Raw genomic sequence first — 11501 nt, 5'->3', positions numbered from 1 at the left:
GTTATATGTATCGTATAAAAGCAGGTCGCAAAGGGTCACAAATTGAGTGCACCTGTTGCAACAACGCGGCAACTTATGTACACGCCTCGTAGGTACTTGACACGGCCGTCAAGCTGGAGAGAGAGAGAGTATTCAAGCTTTATAGCACCACCCGCGCTCTCGGAAGATCGTCCGAAAAATGTTCTGTGGAAAAAAAAAAAAAAAAAAAAAAAAAAAAAAAAAAAAAAAAAAAAAACAAACAAACAAACAAACTATGATATCGTGTGTCGATACGTTGCCACGAGTGACGAGATATACATTGCCACACGAGAATGCAAGAAGAAATATTGATATAAAAATAAAATGTTTTTCGCTTTTCCACGGGGTCTGCATAGCGTAAATTAAAAAACTTCAAAAAGTTGAGATCAATTTAACGCAAAATTGGTTTTTGTTAAAAATTAATATAAATTTAACAAGAGAGAGTCTCTCTTTTAATAGGCCGCATACTTTTGTCTGAAAATAGTTGATAAAAAAAAAAAAAAAAATGGAGAATATAAAAGTTACTTTATTATCAATGAAAAAAACAAATAACAATTAATACTTTTTTAAATGCTTCTCTCGAGACACGACGTGACGCGCGGTGAGGAATTACTCAATTAGCAGTTTAGAGGATTACTAAAATATAATAATCAATATACTCTACTATAGGTAACTGTCAAGACAATATCATCATGAACGGAAAGAGGGGGGGGGAAGAAGCTGTAATGGAGCGTAAAGCGGGCACGTCGCGTTTGCGCGCATCGATCGTGTTCGTTCCGTCGTTCATCGACACCGACATTTTTCCGAGGCCGCGCGTTTTTTTTTTTTTTTTGTCGCGAAACACGAATGATCGTTAAGTGCGTATATATATATACATATATATATATATATATGTGTGTGCATCGCGCAACAGATAAGCCTTTTTAACACTCGACGGGACTCGCGTAGCGCGCCGTAAATACATGTATACATGTGTATATACGCGCACGATGATTCGCGACGGTAGCGCGCGCGGTGTTATTGAGTGGAAGACCGATAACGGGGAACCGAGAAGCCACCGTCGAAATGTACAACATCGCGCGCTGCAACGACGAAACGCATCGCGATAACAACGTAATCTAGAATGCGGACACCAGCGTGTCGGGGGTAGGTATGTTATTGGCGCGCTCGACGTTGCGCGAGAGGAGAGCCAACGTACCGTGGAACGAAGACAAACGGATGAATTTTCTCGACGATGTATTTCTTGCCGGTGATCGCTGCAGTTTTATTCTCAAGCTGCTTCTCCACGGACGTGCGCCGTGGCAATTCCGCGCGCATTTCCTTGGGAATCATGGAGAGTTTGTATGATCAAGAATCCAATTTCTCTCTCGCGCTCGCTTCATCGCGTCGTGCAAAAACGACGCATACGAATTCGAAATACTATTATATATCTGCACGTAAAATAACTTTAAATAAAAAATAATAATTTATGTTTGTTTTATAATACGATATTAAAAAAAAAAAACTATATGCCTACAATTGTGCGCAAAATACAAATTGTATTTCGTTTCTTATTAAAAAAAAAAAAAAAATTCGAAGGCGCCGAGAGCGCGTCCAGGAGAACTTGTATTTACACTTGAATCTCACAAGTTCCGCGTGCGAAAAAATATGGACGTTTTTTTTTTTATGTAAGTATACACGCACAGAAATGACGTGATAGCCGAAGTGTTAATGCGCCTCGCGCACGTGCTCTCCTATTATTTATGCAATAATCGCGATGATGTCGACGATGTGAGACGACGCTTTCATGTGTGCCAACCCAGCCCGTCTCTCGTTATTAAAGTTCTTCACGTGTTGGCACTCGCATCGCGCGCTTATCTTCGCGAACGTTTTATCTGTGGTCTATCTCGCTCTCGTTTTACGCAAATCCCAAGTCGCATTCCTTTCATCGGTAACAAATGAGTCGTCCGCACAACGCCCGTATTTGCTTGTTGGCATCGGCTAGACGGAGACAGGGCGCAAATCGATGCACGCGCACATTGATTTATTAATACGATATAGCGCGCGCCGTACGGTAACGTCATACTCGCGCTCTCGCGCGGCGGTATATGCGATACACAGGCGGCGGCTTGTGTACACGATAATAGACGCAAAACTAGAAATAGATACTTCGCTTAATTTTAATTTAATGCTTCTTCAAGCTCCTCTTGGCAATTACGTCCTCTTTGCGGGACTGAATTTCGTTACAACAGAAATTCTAAAATTAATTGAAGAATAACATCGCGTTATTTATTGATTCCCGGAGTGTGCAAGTTTATTTTTTAATTTTATTTTAAATTGAAAACTTCGGTGACAATTTTCTTTCTTCGACTTTTAAACCTTTGTGTGTGTGTCGCGTTTGCGATACAGTTCGTAACTCAACGGCAAAGTTGATCAAAATTTGACCGCGGCGGTAAAGGCGGTAGACAGGCAACGACGGGAGGTTGGGCATAAGAAGCTCGAGTTGCTCGAAAGCTGCATTACCAAATAAAGGGTTAAGTAGTTGCGGCGTCTGGGTGCGCGTCAACACACACAGCGCGGAGCGGCAGCATTATAGGAAGACTCTCGGTTCGCACGAGCTGTATCGGCTTGCGGCCGGGCCCATTAGCGTGACGCGATGCATCGTCTACATAAATATCCAGCGACGCTGCGGCCGATGCCACCGGTTGCCACTTTGCGGCAAACGCGAGCGAGCGAGGCGGGCGAGCGACAAACGTGAGCAAACACAAGCGCCGGGCGCAAGCGCACTGACGTAACGTTATATCACTCTCGAGGCTTTATACATACTGTATCGAGAGAAAGAGAGAGAGAGAGGTCCCCACTACCCCCGTGAGCGCGGCTCCATGTGGCGCCTGAGCAGCCTCGGTGGGGGTAGAGCTCTCCTCTTTTCCGTGGGACACCCTCGACGTCGGCAACGACGACGGCAGCGATGTCAAACTCAGTCGCGAGTCGAATATCGTGTCGCTCGTGCGTGTGCGGTGGTGCAACGTGTGTCGCCGCGACACATCGTATATTGTTATCGCACGCGATACGATAAAGACAAAGAGCCGCGCGTTATCTCTCGCGAGAGCGACCGAGCCGAGAGCGCACCCTCACAGGTTCGTCTCTCATCGTGATTCTCATTTCCCCCTTTTTACCTCGTCGTCGTCGTCATCGTCGTCGTCATCGTCGTCGTTGTCCTCGTCGTTGCCTCGTGTCGCGATCGAGCCAAAATGGAAGAGAGAGTAAGTCGGATGAACAAAATCGCGCGTTGCTTTGTTGCGTTCGAGTCGATAAATGTTTAATTTTTTGTTTTTTGTTTTCTCGCGAATTTCCGATTATATCTCGTATTTCCTCGCGCGTAACGTTTTTCGCGGTATTTTGCGATACCGGCGAAAATAATCTCGCGATAGTATATTCGCGAGAGAATCCCGTGGCGTTCCGATATATTGGCGATCCCGACCGCGAGCCGTGACGGCGGATCCCGGCTAAATGCTCGCGTCCTTTTCCAACCGGGATATCGAAGATTCCCGGTGTATGTGCGTGAGCCAAAATCGATAATTTGTGTGAGGTAGACGCACACACACACACGAAACGTTCCGCTGTGCAGACGCGACGCGAGGCGAGACGAGGCGACGCGACGCCACGAGTCGCGACACTGTTGAGGGATCGCGACCTGTATGTATACGTTTAACTCTTGAATTTTTAACGAGAACTCTGATATTGGAAATATTGAGATATATATAATAAGTTATCGAGGAAGACTTGACATGTTTATATATGATTCTTGTTCTACTTGTAAATTTTTGTCACTTAAAAAGTTACTCGAATTTTCTTTCTCGCGGTTTCAAATTTAATTGATCACATATAATGCATTAAATCGTGTGCGCCACGATTGTGTTAATCGAATTTGAACAGCATTAATAGCTAATTGCGTTAATTAAATTTGTGGAAATTATTCCACTATATTTGAGATAATAAATTTATACACCGCGCGAATTGCATATACAAAATTGGATTAGAAATCTGACAGTTCAACGTCTGACAGGTCCCAGCTAATAGGAATGTTGACCGATACACACACACACATACACATACACACGTATATATGTACATATATCAATATATACACACATATATCGATGCACAGACATGAAATTGCTGTCATTTCATTGCGCATTGCATCATGCGCGAGCGAGCGACGACTAAATTAACTTTTTGATCAGACATTTCTTGCGCCATGTGAACTGGTTGACTTTTTTGTTTTTTTCATCACATGTGCCTCGGACGGCTATGGTAAGATTCGCGTGTGCGACACGATCAGTAAATTTGTATTTTCGCGCCGATTGAATAAAACCGCGACGCGGAAAAAAAAAACATGGTATACGCGAGAAGGATAAAAGACGTGTGATTTCCCAGGAATGCGCACGGCGATCACGAATATCTGGTCCGCATAACTGAGGATCACGAGGGGGAAGCATGCGGCATGTAGAGCGCATACAAAGAGATTGCAACCTCGATGCAACCCCAATTGTGCTGATGCATCCCGACGCTCCGTGAGTCCGCCACCGATCGCGTTGACCCAACATCGTATCTCCATGTGGGTATATCAAGCACATAACACGTATAATGCAACACGCACGCACATATACATATATATATATATATGTATATGTATATAGATTTTCACAAAAATGAATTTTTTTTCATCATCGCAGCGCGCAAAAAACTTGCGCGATATTCGCTGTCTCGCATTTCGCGAAAAACCGAAATGTATTCGACGCGAAATAAATATGCATATCAATTTGAATGTAAAAGAAATCGCAGTTTTATCTTGGGAAGAGAGCAGAGAGAGAGAGAGAGAGAGAGAGAGAAAGAGAGAGATACATTTTCGCGCAACGGAACACATTTCTGTGCGGAGCGAAGAAAAATTTTGGAAAAGTATTTTTTTCTCCTGAAAAAAAAAAAAAAGAGCTCATATGGAAATATCGACCGTGTTGACTTTTACTTTGAAAAGCTGAGTGTTCGTTCTCTCCCTAGCGCGCGTGAACCATCTTTATTGGAGCGGACGTGTCTTATTGGATCGGTATTTTGCGCGTGTATTACGTACACAGACCGACGGAATCGCGCAAGAGATACATGAGGACGAGATGATAGTTATTTCGAATCCGATCGGTGGTGCTTTGCCCGCCGAACCGGCGAAACAGACTGGACCAGATGTTGTCTAAATCCGTATCCATCCGCCGACATAGACTTTCTCTCCTACTCTCTTCTCTGTTCTTCTTCTTCGTTTCTCTTGATACGTACTACTATTGCACTCTGCCATTTTCTTATCCCTACCGCTGTCATTGTCAAAACTAACGTTTTGAAGAGATTTCCACTTTTCTGTCTGAACTGTCTAAACACGTATATATATATGTATATATATGTACATATACATATATATATCTTACAAAACTTTTCACTCTCCCGCGACTCGCGGCGCAGTTCGACACAACTTTTTGAAACGTACAAATTTTCTCGTTCGGTATCTTATTTATAAAATTACTTACATACAATCGAGTGCAATGCGAGTTTTGATCCGATTGTTCGAATATGCCCGACATTCAAAGGAATAAATCGCGCATTGTCACGAGTTTTGGCGGATTTATCGCGCTCCGTCTCGCTCGCAATATTCGCTCGGTATAGTTGCGTTTACGGCGACGACGAACAGAGCGTATATTTCTGGCGGAATGTCAAGTGGGATAAGAAGAAGCATTTCTTAAAGTGGTAGAGAAATGTTCGAGTCGTCTCGAAATCAAACTTTGTGTGTGCGCGCGCGTGTGTGTGTGAGAGAGATTAACTTCTTCAAATGTATCGTTAAATTCGTTGTCTTTCATGAAAAACAAATGTACGTACGCGAACACGCAATTAAAATCGTCACGTTCGTTCGTTCGCGTCATTACTTTACTTTACCACGAGGGTTTTCACGAGAGACGTCAGAGCTTCGTCCTTCATTTTGGCGTTACGAGCGAGACGAGGGTTGTTGGCTCAGGTAGCTTGATGAGGATTAAGGGTGTGATTAAGGGTGTTTTTCTCGTGTTTAACCGAATTATTATTCGAAGAATATTCTCGACGCTTTGCGTTTGTTTAAGTAATTGTAAAAAATGAAGAAGTCATTTCGCACGTTCTGTTTTATTCTATTATTTTTTTACATACGTGGGGTCTTTTGTGTTAGTCTTTTTGCACGTCAAACTGCGTTTTTGCACGCGCATTTGATTTTTCATCGCGAGAAACGAAAATCTTGCAAAGTCTGACTTGCAAAATGAAAAGAGCAAAAAACGGAGAAACTCGGTACAATTTTGTTTTCCCCAGATATATTTATACGTGCGGCGCAAGGCCGGCGACCCGCAGGTCGAGACTCTTATGCCGAGATACCGTAGTATACCAAGCCAAAGAGGTGATTTGTCGCTGATTTCGCCATTATCGACATTATCCCGTATGTCATAAAACCGAATCGAATGTCTAAGTTTATGGTTCGTCGCGCGGAACGACAAATCACTCTAGACGTTGTTGATAGGCAAAACGATTACGTTTAAATCTGGTAATAAATTACTTGCGTGTGACCGGTGTGTAAAAACTACATCAACTCTTTCACATGTCGCTCTTTTGCGTGCGTTTGATTAAATTTGCCTGCATTACGGTTTGCACGCACATGTAAAAACATTTATTTAAGGAAAAGGGCCAAGGTGAACCAATGTGCAAATTGTGTGATTATAAATTTATATTTTAATACGTATCAAACGTTTTGATTGTTTTATTAGAATCTTCTTCAGTGATTAACTAAAAAAGAGAGAAAATTGCCGGTAAAATAAAATTGCACGAAAATACAGAAATATTGCATAAAAAAAATAAAAAAAATCTTACCAAAAAATGGAAAAGTAAATTAAAAAGTGGATAGCAGCGAGCACTATGTGCACAAAGTATAATTTAAGTCGTCGTTTAAGTTCCAAAAATAAATATTAATTAAATTAAAACAAACAATCAAATTATTAAAGAAATAAATACATGCTTAGTCAAAGAAATTAATAAAGTATTAGTGACAATCAAAAACCACTTCACAACGAAAGTTCTTAAAATAAACTGCTATACAACCTTTAAAGAACTTGCTTATAAATAATGTTTCTCTCAACTTAACATCAGACAACAAATTGCGTGAAAGTTCAAACCGAAGAAGCCCATTAAGAAATTGGTTGATGTTTAACTTTATATTGTTTTAATAAAGAGAAGTACGCGATTTTAACTTCTCAATATATCGCGTCCGTAATATTAATAAAATTGTCCTGTAATCTAACACGAAAAATTTCACACAAAAACCGATCTCTTAAAATAAAAACTCTGAGAGTTCACAATTTTTGTATCTTGCCGATAGAAATTATGTCGAGTGTCAAAATTCTATTTTTTTCTAGCTATTGATCTGATTTTTGTGCACAATAATTTTAGTTTTTAACTTCTATTTTGCTTGATCAACATAGATATTCTCACAATGGCGCATTCAAATTTGATTTTGTAACATTCTTGATCAAGTTTTGTCAGATCTTTTAATACATTTAATGAATTAATTAATTTATTGAAGTTTCTAAATATATTAATAGAATTCTCTTTTTTATCAAGATAGAAATGATATGTAAGCAAGATTGTCAATGAAAGGGATGATAAATTAATTTACGTTAGATCCTGAGAAATCATTGATTTTGTTATTTTCGTCGACAAATGAATTGAGCTTATTATTGTGACTAAAACTTTATTTTTCATTTCTTTAACAATTAAATTCAAAGCATTATTTGATGATAATAAGTTAATTATAAAATGTAAACTTTTAAATCAAAATTAAAGGATGAAAGATAAAAGCATCATTCTGTCAATCATTCCTATAATAGTACCAAGTTTTTTGTAGAAAAGTAGAATAGTGGAAAAATTCAAACATCTACCAGAAAAGATAGATCAGTCAGATACAATTTTATCGTTGGATTTAATCAATTTGACATTTGAAAAACTCAATTCATTATCTCAATTTTTGGTTTTCTATAAATATAAATTGTAATCTATTAGAAATCACTGGAAGAATCTAAAATAAAATACTTGATAACTCCGATTAATAACTTACAATATTTATCAGATTATAAATACGTATACCGCATTATTTTTATGATTTTTGGTAAACGCGCGCGCGCGCGTGATACGATGGTTATAGTTTCTTTGCAGTTTCCAATGACGAGCTCGATGGAAGTTGGAGTCGGTTCGTGGACAACAAAAGCCGAACGCGAGAAAGAGAGCGAGTGTCCTCGCGCTTTTGCAGGTGGATGTTCGAGTAAAAAAAAAAAAAAAAAGAATGAAGTGAGTGAGAAAGAAAAAAAAAGAAGAGAGCGGGAGCGGAGAGCGATACAGTCTTCGACTGCGTAGCTTTCTCATTATCGCGATTGTTCCGCAATGGATACCGACAATGGTCTACACAACGACGATTTTTGTCGTCTCAGCTCTCGAAAGAGGAACAAGCTTCCTCGCCTCTTTCCGTCTCATTTGCACAACCTCCTCTTTCCCTCTCCTTTCTTCTCCTCTACTCTCCTCACATCTTTTTGTCGAGAGATTGAACGTAACTGAAACGAGGTTACGAAGTGTCAATATTACATCATCGATTTCCATCTTCTTGTTTCCTTTCTCGAGACAAAGTTTCGTCTCGTTTTGAAAAAGAAGAATTCGATGAAGTCGCAAATTAGCAATAGTTCAGCAAGAAAACTAAATTAATGTGACAATTGTCGGCGACGAGAATCGATTGCGTTTGTTTGTTTGTTTTTTTTTTTGTTTTTTTAAAGTTTGTCGAAAAAAAGTACATCAGACAAAACGCTTGGCGCGCATTCAACAGCGGAGCTGCCGGATCCAGCTCTCGGTCCGGCATTTCGGTGTTGTATTTTCTTTCCCGAGAGACTCTCTCGTTTCTCTCGCGAGAGACCGTAGATAGCTTTACGACGCTTATTCGTAATAAATTCGCTCGAATTTCTTCATGCCGATGAAACGAGAAACGTACATACCTATTCATAAACGGAGAACTCGATCCGTTCATGTGAGAATACACAACCGAGTCCGGAAGAGAGAAGGTATGCGCACGCGCGATCGATAGAGATCGGTGCCGCGGAGCGACAGTCGTTCAATAATCATTATCCGCGCTTAGGCTGAGAGAGCTACTGTTTGATGCATGATACGAGTTATATCGAGATGAAAAATTCATGGCGACGACGCGATGTTGCTTTCGCCAAGTTTTTATTTATCTTTTGTGTACCGCCATGTGTAAACCGAAGTGTTGTAACATTTTGTAAGTTTTTCACTTTAGCGAAGATCTTTCGTGCGCTTATTTTGAGCTTTATATCTCATTTTTGTTTTTGTTTTTTTTTTGTTTTCATCCCCGGAAGAAACACAAGGCGCTTAATGTTTTTATCAAGATTATTGCTCCGCGGATTACTCCGTTAAACGCCAAGTTAACTCAAAGTTTCGCGAGAAGATCAAGAAAAAAGTCTCAATACTCCGAATTGTCAAGATCGTTCGTGGAAAGATTCAGTTTTCCACTTTGGAACGTCGCGTCAATTACTAACGAGGCAGGAAATCACGTTGACAGTCCTCGGGGCGGGAGTTCACTTTTTCTTTTCCCCGTCATTTATTTAAGCACTCGTTAAACCATCTTAATCGCTCGTCTTTAATGGACTTTGGTTCGGAGACCACTGGATTAAAGATTCGCCGCTGTTCTGCCCTTCCGATCTTCTTCTCGTCGCGCGCCGCGCGTCCGCTTCTCATTACGACAACGTCGCAAAGACGACAGGTGGAGGAACACGACTGGCCAAGAAAGCTAACCCAATTTGCGAAGATAAAACGGTAGACGAAATCGCCTGCACCCGGAAAATCCATTAAAGTTTTCCTCAGCTTTGCAAAAATTTTCCAAATTTAAGCGCGCTACGCGTATTAAATATACGCAATTTTCAACTCGCGTATGTCCCCGATTAAGCTTTAAATTGCATGATTAATTTTGCATCTTTCGAAATTTCAACAATAAATAGTCCTTCAATTTACAAATTTGTTAATAAATCCTCTTAGTTCGCGATTTTAACTTTTTTTTTTATTGTCCATTAATTATTCACAGGTACAAAATTATGATTTTCTAATTACTTTTGACGTATCTCGATTATATAATCAAAATATTAATAATTAATAATAATTTATTATTATTATTAATTGTAATGTGTGTATGTTCGATACACAATATGTAACTCGTTTTATACAACATCGCATATTGGACATTTAAACTCTCTAAGATTTTAAAACGTTAGCTACTTTTTCAAGCTCTAGTGTTTTAAATGCTATTATTATTACTCTTAAGTTGAACATATATATTCTTTAGTTTTGGTTTAAAAAAAAACAACTGAAACTGAAAATCTACGTTGGCCAAGAAGTTGTACAGAAATAAATAAATTTATTTGGAAACCGAAGGAGGAGCAAAAGAAGGGGAAAGGCGAGAGAGCGTGTCTCTTAACTGCGGACGATGTTTAATCGGGGCCGCGGCTGTACATGGACCATGACCAACGAGAAACCGTGCCCATTCTGGTTCGCCCACGTGACGACGACGTCGACGATTCTGGCACAGTATCCCGAACGCGTCGAACGGTTTGTCGTAGACTTTTGCGATGCCGATGATGGATCGCCGCTGCGGTGGTTCCGCAGTGGCACTCCATTCGCTTCGAACACAGCGCAGAAGATTAAATCCAAATATATATATATATTAAATTGACGAGTATATATATATATATATATATATATATATATATATATATACTCGTCAATTTAAATCGCAATGAACGATATCCGCGAACATCGATCTCCTTCGCCCGATGGACAGGCATAATTTAAGACAGGAGCGCACACACACTTGAACGTTTGCGCATTTCAATGTGCGCGATGGGAATTTTCCATAAAATTGAATGACAACAAATCCCGGAAATAGAAATCGCACGGGAAATGAAATCAATTTTTTTTTGTCAGTAACTCATCGCAGTCGTTGCAAATCTTTCGCTGTGAAAGAAACGAAAGACTTGCAACGCCTGTAAATTGCGAAGCGGTTCTCATGAATCGTTATTTACAGTCGCAATACGTGCGCGGAATTTTTCTACAGGCATACGATTGAGCGTGTGCATGCGCGCGAATTTTTTAAAAATAATATACACTCGAACACACAATTTTGCTTATAACTTTAAAATGTACACATTAATGCGTTTCGCCGAAGTTTTATTTCCTTGCTCGCGTATATTATTCTTATTATTTCTACGCGAGATATACAATAAATCACAAAAATAAATGTGATAAATTACCCTTGTAGGAATTGACGAACGGCCCAGTATTGGGTCAATATCGGCAAACGAGGCTCGATATTGGTACGACAGTAGTAGCCAGTACTGGGCGAATAT

General features: G+C 40.0%; 1 protein-coding gene across 1 annotated transcript in view; it reads left to right on the top strand.

Annotated features, from left to right (window-relative positions):
* The first annotated feature begins 2992 nt into the window (after positions 1-2992).
* The window catches only part of LOC109853922 (RNA-binding protein Musashi homolog Rbp6-like), a 68469-nt gene continuing 59960 nt past the window's right edge, over positions 2993-11501 (top strand). Inside the window, exons 1-2 of the mRNA XM_020426492.1 lie at positions 2993-3260; positions 4435-4615. The gene's annotated coding sequence lies outside the window, so the exon portion shown is untranslated. The remainder of the gene's footprint in view (positions 3261-4434; positions 4616-11501) is intronic.

This window comes from Pseudomyrmex gracilis, unplaced genomic scaffold (assembly GCF_002006095.1).
Source record: "Pseudomyrmex gracilis isolate BER0280 unplaced genomic scaffold, ASM200609v1 scaffold_56, whole genome shotgun sequence".
In the NCBI taxonomy this organism is placed as follows: Eukaryota; Metazoa; Arthropoda; class Insecta; order Hymenoptera; family Formicidae; genus Pseudomyrmex; species Pseudomyrmex gracilis.
Note: the sequence above shows the minus strand (reverse complement) of the source record. Positions and strands in the feature narration are given on the sequence as shown.